General features: G+C 29.1%; 1 long non-coding RNA gene across 1 annotated transcript; it reads left to right on the top strand.

The window, feature by feature from the left end:
• The first annotated feature begins 5,072 nt into the window (after window positions 1-5,072).
• Window positions 5,073-5,836, top strand: LOC146903427 (uncharacterized). The gene is made up of 2 exons (XR_015023889.1): window positions 5,073-5,214; window positions 5,496-5,836. It is a non-coding gene; the product is annotated as an uncharacterized LOC146903427 (long non-coding RNA).
• Window positions 5,837-7,935: the final 2,099 nt, after the last annotated feature.

Raw genomic sequence — 7,935 nt, 5'->3', positions numbered from 1 at the left:
AACACATATACTATTGTTTCTTTTACTTTTACTTATGCATAGATTTTTATTTTTATATATAATATAAAGGGAACTAACACCTACGAGTGAGTTTACTGATTTTTTTTTCTAGGTTCTTGAACTATTGTTGTTGGCATCCATTACAAACATCTACGAGTTTCAGGTGCTTGAACTAACACCTATACTATTGTTTCTGTTTCACATCCTTGAACTAACACCTATACTATTTTTTTTTCTCTTTTCGATTCAACAGTAGCGTTTTAATATTATTAATCACCTATACTATTATCACATATACTATTTTTTTCAGGTCCTTTTCGCTTCAATATTATTAATCAGTAGCGTTTTGATTTTAATAATAATATTTCAGGTCCTAAAATATTATTATTTCACCAGTAGCGTTTTAATATTATTAATCACATATACTATCATTTTATGATAACACCTATACTATTATTTCAAGTCCTTATTTCTAAATCAATCAATAGTATATATATAAAGTAAGGTTTGTTATGCCACGTGTCACTTCCACATTCATTCTCAATATTTTTATTATTTTTTCTATTTTTAAAAACCAATATTTTATTTAACATAAATATCTCAACAACATTTTGATCTTATCCACTCAATATTTTCTTTAATTTTTTTTTTTTTTGAATTTCTAATATTTTATGTAGCAGAAATATCTCAACAAACTACACATAATATTTTCAACAAAGTTTACATGTATGATCTTATTTTATGATTAAAAGACTTCAATTTGTTTATTTGTTTTTAGGAAAAGAAACTTCAATTAGTTATTACTAATCTTTTAGCACTGTATCATTCAATTAGTTTTTATGTTTGAGGAAAAAAAAGGTTCGATTAGTTTTTATTTTTGATAAAAAAAAGGTTTAATTAGTTATTATGTTATCTTTTAGTAGCATATTCTAATGCAAATGTTAATTATAAATAAATAAATTTTTGTTAATCACATATTTACATATTTTGAGCACAAGCAGAAACCCCAAACCTTCTTTTCATCTAACATTTTTCCTTTTTCAGGTTTGCCAAACACCAATTTTATTCCCTTTCAATCGATTTTATTCTCTCATACGAATGGGCCACGAAACAAACCCATGACCACATGTTTAAAGGGACCCAAAACTCTTACCACTTGGACTAATTCATTATTGATTTTGTTACATTTTTTATTCTTGCATTGGACATTCATCTCATCATTTATATATATTTTTAAGATATTATTATAATTGTAAATTTAAATAAATTCAATCTAATATACTTACATGTGTATTTGTGCACACAAACTTATAAAACTTACTATTTAATATCTAACCCGGGCAACGCCGGGTCTCTAAACTAGTTTTATTTAAAAGTAACACAATGTCAATATTTTAACACGGAAAAGGTAATTTTTTTTTTTTGGAATATTGTATCATATTTTTTACTGCCATTCATCACCATTTCCATTTTTTATAGCACATACTACTAAATAAACCAGAAGCAATCAAAGTTCAAATTCCACTTAACACATTTTTAGAGAGGGGGTTAGACTTAGAGGTTAAGTATAACTAAACCATGAAATTGGAATGAAAAATAAGGCCGAACCAACGGAGCGATTACTAAAACTTTTCCTTTAGACTTCTCAATTTGTACTTTTTACTGTCTAAGACCTCGAATAATTTTCGAGGAATGTTATTTGAATAACTTTTTGTTATGACTCGTTGGACAACCAAACTGTATAATGAAATTTAAGTAGTGACACAAAAACCAAAACAATAGAGAGAGAAAATAAAAACATAATGTGAGTATGAAAAAGAAAATTATCACAAATGTGAGTATGAAAGAGAAAATTATCACAAAAATTGTTAAAAAACCGTTGTTCAAATATCATTTTTCAATAAAATTATAGTACAAAAATGGTATCACTCAGAATTTAACTCACAAAACTGTGGCTATGATACGACATTCAACCACTGTGCTATATTAAATGTTTGAAACATGAGTTCCAAAACATTTAAAATACTTTAAACTCCTTGTTAAAAAAGCCTTAATTTTAAAACTTGTTTTAGGCCATACTTATATTAGGCCAGCTCTTGGAAAATTAACTTCATAATTAGTTCAATGCGCTTATGCTTGTGGAAAGTCTAGGTTATGTGGAAAAGCTAAAATATGAAATTATGGTGAGATAGAAAGGTAATAATGGTGTAAACTAGACCTTGCATCCGTGCTGCCGCATGGGTCATATTGATGGCAAACAAAATATTCAATTATACTGTTAATTCATAATATATTTGTGCAAATACAATGTTAAAAATAATAATACAACTTAAAAAAAAGGGAACAAATCATGCTGGTACATTACGAAAAATTTCCTTGCAAACAACATTGTATTTAGGATGATTTGAATGATTCAAAAATTCGTCGCAATCTAAAATATGAGAACCATCTCCACCATATACTAACAAATACAAGTGTTTCATTTGTTGAAACTGACATTAAATATATTGTCGGTTGGTTAGTGATGACAGATGGATACGGCGTGATAACTTATTGTTTGGTTACTGCACTGATGGTGTGGATAATGAATGATGATAGTGAACGGAGAAGTGAGAGAGAGGGAGATGGAACAATGAAAAAAAATGGTGTATTGAAGTTGAAAAAAAAGAGATGACATAGATAAAGTAACGTTTTTGGAAAATGAAAAAGAAATTAAAGTGGGGGACACAAAGGTAATTGTGAGATTTGAATTAGGTTTAGGGTTTTCATATTAGTGAGTACAAATAAATAAATTGTGATTCACTACATATCAGTTATTATGCTTGGAGTGGTGACAATTTTCAAGGATTCATCAGATGAGTGAATTATAAAGGGGGAGTCAGTTATGTAAAACCACCCACTACACATTAGTTATGCTTGGAGCGTTACCTATTTTCAATGATTTATGAGATTATGGAAAACAGAACATGAAGGGCAACAACAAAGATACCTATTTATAAGAAGAGAGTGAGAATTTGAACGTTATCATGAAAAACCACCCACGATGCTTGGAGTCGTGGCTATTTTCAAGGATTTATCTAAACCCACTACACATCAGTCATCGTTGGAGTGGCTATTTTCAAGGGTTTTCAAGCAACAACATTGTACGTGTTCAGGGTCAAGACTATATTTTCAAGGATTTATGAAAGGCCACTACACATCAGTCATGCTTGGCGTGGCTATTTTCTAGGAACAACATTTGCACGTGTGTTCAGGCTGAAAAAAACTACCTAAGCAGTGTTTAAGGATACAATAACAAAAATACGTAGAGGTGGCAAAATCACTATTAGAAATTATAACCATTGCCAATCCTAACCTATATCAGAAAATGTGAAGACTGTATATTTGAAAATTCAAGGATTGAGAAACAATCTTAATTGAATTGAAAAATCATAAAATCCCCAAATTTTGAAACCCTAATCACTATCCAGAAAATCAAAATGAATAAAATAATAAAATAGCATTGATATCAAAATTAGTTTAGTGATCATACTATTAATAAGTTATCATGGACGAAATATGCATCAGAATCATATTTTTGCGGAGAAATCGAAGGAAAAGGGGGAAGAAAGGGATGGAAATGGCTGATTTCTGGGTTGAGATCGCATGAATAAGAGGAGAACATGACTTCAGAACCGTATAACGTTAAAGTCGGGAAGGAGAGGAAAAGAGATTAATTGCCTTTTAAAATGTCTGTTTGGTATAGGATATGCATTAGTGGAAGCGATATTATAACATATTATAATACTAAAACAGCTACTGGTCAAGTGGTCAAAATGCTTGGATGGAGGCAATGGGTTGTGAGTTCAACTCCCTGCAGAGACATTTTTGAAGATTTTTGGTCAAAATGCTTGGATGGAGGCAATGGGTTGCGAGTTCAACTCCCTATAGAGACATTTTTGAAGATTTTTTAAACCTCTCAAAAAAGGTAGGATTAGGGTTAATTAAAGTGGGGGACACAAAGGTAATTGTGAGATTTGAATTAGGTGTAGGGTTTTCATATTAGACATGCATTGTGAACCTTCGTATTATATATTAAGATACAACAATAAGGTGCAAACCCTATCAATTGTGTTAGTTTTTTATATTAGACCAAACTCATTCTTACAAAATCAACTTTTAAAAGATAATTTTGTCGTACTTATAAGCTCTATGTAGACCTTATATATTTCTAAGGCGAGGCTTGAATTTTGTCCAATAACTACTACTCAATGTTTTGTCTTTTCCTCCACATGCAAAGAAGTCTTCTAGTTAATGTTAAAAGTAGGTTCAAAACTTAATAGCAATGACAATCCATTAAATAAGTTGACAATAATGATCTATAAAGTACTAATAACATTTAAACGTGATATTTGATTATAAAAAATGAAACCTTATTGATATGAAATATCCATCGATTTTGTCAATGATTAATATTTATGAGAGAATCTAACTAACTATCTTTAATGAAACCTCCCCTCTCAATTACATTTTTGTCATCCGCAAAACTCAAATATGAGACATAACTTAAAGGATTTGAGTCAACTTCCACTCATATCAATGTAATGTTTAATCAGAATTTGATAAGCACATGTCTTTATTTTTTGCTCACAAAGTATGGGTGATAATTGATAAAACAGTAATTCCAATTGCGTATTAGAATATACTATATAACACAATTAAAGTATTAAAGTATGAAAAGGAGCGTAAATGCAAATCCATGCACTGATTAAAGTTGATAAACTGATGCCAACAATGTTAATTGGATGACAAATACCTTTGGCCTTCTATGAAAGTGTCACACAACCATACCAATTGGCTAAACTATAACCAACCTAAGATATCTTAGTGGTGGCATCTAACTCACATTGTTAACTAAAGCATCAAATCCACTATTATATGATAAGGTTGATTATTTAAATTTAAATAAGCATGAAAGATGCCGCATATAGTTTGCTTAGCAGGATGGAAATACTCAAAGCATAAGGTGAGTTGTCAAGTCCTATAATGAAAAAGGAAAAAGATAAATTAGATAGAAAAAGAAAAAGCAATGTAACATTGAGAGGCTATCTAACATGGTTAGATATATATCTCCCTATATAGTTATAATTTGGTTCAGTACTCTTTCTGTCCATTTTAACTCCTCCATCAAGCTTCTCAATTCTTCTTCATTCAACTCCAATTCAATCGTTGAAGGTACTATATATTCATCCATCTAAGCATTTCAATCTATATAGATTTAATGAGATGCATCTTGCAACTTATACGATGTTTCATTGGCACATGACCAATTGATATGTTGTAATATTTTCTTTTTTATTACATGTTGTAATATATTTTTAAGATAGTATATTTATCAAAGAATTAATGGTTCAATATTAGAGTATTTTGGTATCGCCTTCCTAGATCTGATAAGATTAAGATGGTATATTATCTGAAAAAAAGCTTGATTTAATAGTTTTTTTATTATGGTCTAGGCCCTAGGAAACATGGCAACGGAGGCACCAAGTTGGGCAGATCAATGGGGTGCTGGTGGTTTTGGTGCAATGGAAGATGAGAATACTAGATCACAAAATGATACAAGCAAGAAGAGCAAGAATCCAGGTGCTTTATGCAAAGCCAAAGCAACTGCCTCAAACTGTGTAAAGTGGTTAAAAAGCCTTTGCAAGAGAAAGACACCAACCAAGCAACTGGGTTAATGGGAGGATATTCAGCACTGTAGCATGTATAACTTGTGTTTTTAATCCAATTTTGATGAATTAAAGCTGTTTTATTTAGTTGGTGCATTTCTTAATTAATAACAATTGTTTTGAATGAATTTTTTATAATTAATTTTAGTTGTAGGTAAATTGAAGAAAGATGATTACATTTTACAAAAAAAATGTTGTTTGAAGAAATACGATAATTAATATATATTGGAGGAAAAATCTTCAAATAACACCTTAAAGTTTGAACATATTTTGGAGTCAAAAACAATTCTACTCAGAATATATGAAATATTTATTGTATATTACTTAGAGCAACTTTTCTCATATGGTTAAGCGTTTAATTCGTCGGTGTAAAATTATTTTACACATACATTCAATGATATATTGCAACATCAATTAAATTTGTCGTATTATTATTATTATTATTATTATTATTATTATTATTATTATTATTATTATTATTATTATTATTATTATTATTACCATAAGCATAATTCAGTTGATATAAACAATAAATTGTAAAACGTAGGACCAAGATTTAAATTTCAAACATCTCACTTATTCCCCTTAAAGATGAATTCTAACATATAGACTATCACCTAAAAAAAAGTCCATTTATAAGTAGTGAAGACTGAAGAAATACAAATCACCTAGCATAAATGACTATCTACGATATACAAGTTTATAAAATGAGAACGGTATCTTTCAAAAAATAAAATAAAATGAGAACTGTAGTTTATTATAAACTTTTGGTTTCATCAATTTTTTTTTTTTTAAGGAAATAATCAAAAACGTTATTTCTCGTGAATGATAGGCACACTAACATAATCAAAAACGTTATTTCTCGTGAATGATAGGCACACTAACATTTTCCGATAGAATTGACATTATTTATTGACCCCCTTATTTTCTGTCACACCTCCAGGATTACCAAATAGTAGATTATGATTGGTTGATTCTTATTCGCAATGACATTGCTCATACTCGTAAATTGTTTACGACCCAAATATTTTTGTTTACGACCAGACTTAGAATTAAAAAAAAAATGGAGAAGATAAGTGTGGGATGTACTTATCAAAATCTTATTAAAGGAAGATTTTATTTAGAAAATATTGAGTAAACATTCACTTTTAGGAATATGGATACTCTATTAATGTCCCTCTCTTTTATGGATTGTAAATGAGTTTCACACAAAGTGATAAGATTTACACAAATTTATTTGATAAAAGAGTGACCGTTAGAGAAATTGTTAGAAAAAAATGTTCAAAACATTTCTCAACATATTTAAAAGTTGAGTAATGATATTTGTAAAATTATTTTACGACAACTTTTGGAACAACTTCATTCCTTTCTTTTTTTATTGGTCAAAAACAATTAAAAGAGAGTAAGAACACAAAGAAAATAAAAGAGACAAAATTGTTTAAAAGTTATTCTAAAATGGTTGTCCAAATATCATTTCTCTTTAAATACTTAGAATCATGCTTTAGTTAGTTCCCTTGTCATCAATTGACTTCCAATTTTCGGTAAGGTTTGCTCAAGCATCAAGTTTTTTTTCTTTTACATATGAGAGTTGTCGTTTCTTCGCTCCATTATGATACCACATTTCTAAGGACCAAAATAAAAATTAATTGAAACATCAACATCTTCTCAATGTCCTTCAATTGAAAGAATCATCATTATTGTGTTGTATTAAGACTAAAATATTATAAAGGGATAATAGTCATTTTGGTCGCTGAATGTGTAAAAAGTAGTCATAATAGTCTCTCAATATATCAAAATTTCAAAATAGTCCATGATTGTGCGTTTTGTTATTCAAAATAGCCATATACGCTAAAATAATATCTCAATACTCACAATAACTCTTTTTATATAGAGACTGAAATGACGATAAGTAAGTACTTATAATGACTGATATGACAATAAGTAAGTATATTGAATGACTAATACGACAATATTAACGAAATATTTTAATTTCGAAGACTATTTTGATTAACGAAGTGCACAATCAAGAACTATTTTGAAATTAGCTCAGTTGATAGGGACAATGCATAATATATGAAAGGTTTAGGGTTCAAACCCTGACCACCACCAAAAAAGAACTATTTTAAAATTTCAATGCACTGAAGTAAGTATATTATCCATATTATAAACATGTCTGAAAAATATTAATTTTTTTAAAGATACACATACATTGACTTAATAAAGGAGA

The sequence above is a fragment of the Medicago sativa genome, chromosome 8, assembly GCF_051527215.1.
Source record: "Medicago sativa cultivar Bolivia chromosome 8, Bolivia_mono, whole genome shotgun sequence".
Lineage (NCBI taxonomy): Eukaryota > Viridiplantae > Streptophyta > Magnoliopsida > Fabales > Fabaceae > Medicago > Medicago sativa.
Note: the sequence above shows the minus strand (reverse complement) of the source record. Positions and strands in the feature narration are given on the sequence as shown.